Consider the following 3241-nt stretch of genomic DNA (forward strand, 5'->3'; position numbering starts at 1 on the left):
TTATTTCTGGGTCTGTATGTGAGGGTGTTTCTGGATGAGATTAGCATTTGAATCAGTGAATTCAGTAAAGTAGATTGCTCTCCCCCATATGGGTGAGCATCATCCAATCCATTGAGGACTTGAATAGAACAAAAATGCAGAGGAAGGAGGAATTCATCCCTTTTTGCTTCCTGCCTCATTGCTTGGGACATCTTATCTCAAGTTCTTCAGCTTTCAGACTTGGATTTAAACCCATCAGCTCCTTCAGTTCTCAGGCCTTTGGACTCAAACTGAATTATATTATATCACCAGTTTTCCTAGTTCTCCACCTTGCAAATGGCAGACTATGGGACTTCTCAGCCTCCATAATTATGTGAACTAATTCCTCATAATCAATCAATTTTTCTATTTATCTCTCTCTGTATAGATATAGATATCCTTTCTGTTGCTTCTGTTTCTCCAGAGAACCTTGACTAATAACCCCCTCGGTCCCCCTCCAACCCATATCCGTTTCTCAAGACAGCACAAGAGGCTGATATTTCCATGCAGCGTTCTCTGGAAAAGACTAGGTTGAAGCATATTTCATTGGTTTGAGATCTCAGTGGGTTCTCTCATCTCTTCTAAGAATGAGAATTTTGGAATTCTTACTACCCTCTGGTTGGCTACATGGAGGAATGAAGTGGAAGAGGTGTTAAGGGATGAATATGGTCAGATCTGCAGAGCAGGTGGGGACTTACCTTTCTCCTCCAGCTGTGTGTGTGAGGATAGAAGAGGCAAGAGAATCAACTCCTTCGTGGCCCTGACAAGATTTCTGATTCTTCTGCATCAAGAGGAGGAGGACTCAGGAAAGTGAGTGCAGCTCAATGTCCTCAGCCATGGTAATGAAGGCCTAATCAATATCTGAACTCATGATGACTCAGATCACTATCCCCTTCTTTGAGGAGCAGAAACTGAGATGGCACAAAGGCAGAATTAGATCTGGCAGGGGAAAGGGATCAGCCTTTCATTTTGATCTATTTTCTGGCCTAATCAAAGAATCTGAACATTGCTTTGTTGGCCATCTCATCAGTAAAAACTGAACCACAGGGGGTGGCTGGTTAGCTCAGTTGGTTAGAGTGTGGTGCTGTTAACACCAAGGTTGCTGGTTTGATCCCTGCATGGGTCACTGTGAGCTGCGCCCTCACAAAAAACAAACAAACAAACAAACAAAAAGGCACTGAACCACAGAATTTATCTACTACTATTGTTGATTAGAATACAACATATATACAAAATATAATGGTGCATCAATTCAAGCACTTTGTCTTATACAGGCATTTCTGCAATGATGTTATATGAATATTTCTGAAAAACTCCACATTTTACAAACTCACACACCAGAAGTAACAGGGATTGTGGGAAAATAGGGTGAGAAACAGATCACTCAAAACATTGCCACCAGAACACTGAAAACCAGTTGCAATCCTAGTAAAAATATTAGCCCAGTAAAAAAGACATGTTAAATCCCTGACAGTTGAAAAATACTGCAGTAAATCTGGACCTTCCCTTAACAAATGCATAATGGTAAGGAAGTATTGAGGCCAATGAGTTTCAGAGACAAAGGGAAAATAAAGGCTGGGTAGAATTGTGTAATAGCACATCTGAGACAGAGCGAGTAGCCTAACTGACCTAGAAAGAACTTTGGATGGATAATGAGCATTGTATAGAGTACCATATTTCTTCCCAGCTTGCTACATTAGGTGCAAAATGTTAAAATGTTGGCAAAAATTATACATGAACTAACGTGATTTCTGATTTAAATTAACATTGTTCATCTATTTTCCAGTCTTGCATTACAGAAACATGAATTGTAGAAGAACATACTGTATTTTTCCAAGATACATGCTAACAAATATTTCATAGTTATTTTGAGTTTCATCTGTAACATAGGAATAAGAACATTTGCTTCAGATTTGTTAAATGAGGTAATGCATGTGAAAGCTTAAGTAAGTGACAAATTGTCACACAGATATTTGGTAATGAGATCTTATAACTTGCTTACCAGCCTTGGGAAAGTTACTTACATGCTCTGTGCCCCAGTTGCCTCATCTGGAAAATGGGAATGATATTAATATCTACCTCGCAGAGTTGTTATAAGATCAAATGAGATTACACTAGAAAGTATTTAGAACAACTTTGATATAAATGAGTGTTTCTTCTCATTACCAGGTTATTATCATGCCATTGCTGAAAAATGAACTTTTAAAGTGGAATTAAGCAACTTTCACCACTTCTAAAGAAAAACAAAACCCTCAGCCAGATGCCCCTCCAGATCTTCTGAATTCTGTCAGTGGCGTGTGTCATCTTTTGGGGAGGTGCCAATCCCATTCCATCCTCCCTCCATTCTGTAATCTGCAACTCTCAGGCTCTCTTTTCCTTCCTCAAAAATAGTAACCATCTTTTATTGTTGGCAGTTGTTTTTCCTCAATATTTATTTATTTAATCTACCAAATACTTATATAATACTTACTGGGTGCTGGGCATTGTTCTAAGCACAACTATTAACTCATTTAATTCTCTGAGGCAGGTCTATTGCTATCTCCATTTTATAAATGAGGAGGAGACTGAAGCACAGAGAGGTTAGAAAAACTTGCTGAAGGCACCAGTTTGTGAGTGGCATGGCTGAGATTGAGTGTAGTTCTGTCTGCTGCCAAAATGGTGGTCCTCACCTGACTCCATGTTGTGGGGTGGGTTTGGTCAGCACTGCTGATTGGTTGAAGTCATCTCTTTGCCCCTGGTGTTGTTCTTGAGGTTCTTGGGTAAATGTACCTGGTTGGCTTCAGTCTTCCAGAAACTTCCTCAGGGGACTCTGGGAAATGGAGTCTGACCTTGCAGGAGAGAAGCACAGAGGCAGCCTCTGAATATTTCTCTTCACAAAACAACTCTTACTTGAGCCAATGAAATCATTTTTAAGAAACATGTTATCTATTAAGAAGTTATAGGTACAATCATTTAATTCATATCCTACGTTCTGTGAAAGAATGATTCCCAATCCTAGTTTTCTTTTCTTCCCTCCTATCTTCAAAAGTTGGTTTCTTTACTTCCAAAGAAAAAATTTATTATGCATTTCCCTTCATTTAAAAAATATTTAACAACTGATTTGTGTGTTGCATGAAAGTTACACATTTCCTAAGATGCATTTGCTATTTTATTTTCTTTCATTCAAAAATGTGTCAGTAATCTTTTTGTTAACATGAAGATAAAGGATTAGTAATGCAAGATG

General features: G+C 38.7%; 1 non-coding gene across 1 annotated transcript; it reads left to right on the plus strand.

Moving 5' to 3' along the window:
- Positions 1 to 1070: 1070 nt before the first annotated feature.
- TRNAN-GUU (transfer RNA asparagine (anticodon GUU)) lies at positions 1071 to 1144 on the plus strand. Its single transcript has one exon. It is a non-coding gene; the product is annotated as a tRNA-Asn (tRNA).
- The last annotated feature ends 2097 nt before the right edge of the window (positions 1145 to 3241 follow it).

The sequence above is a fragment of the Rhinolophus sinicus genome, chromosome 5, assembly GCF_057876585.1.
Source record: "Rhinolophus sinicus isolate RSI-liver-muscle chromosome 5, RSI-T2T, whole genome shotgun sequence".
NCBI lineage: Eukaryota > Metazoa > Chordata > Mammalia > Chiroptera > Rhinolophidae > Rhinolophus > Rhinolophus sinicus.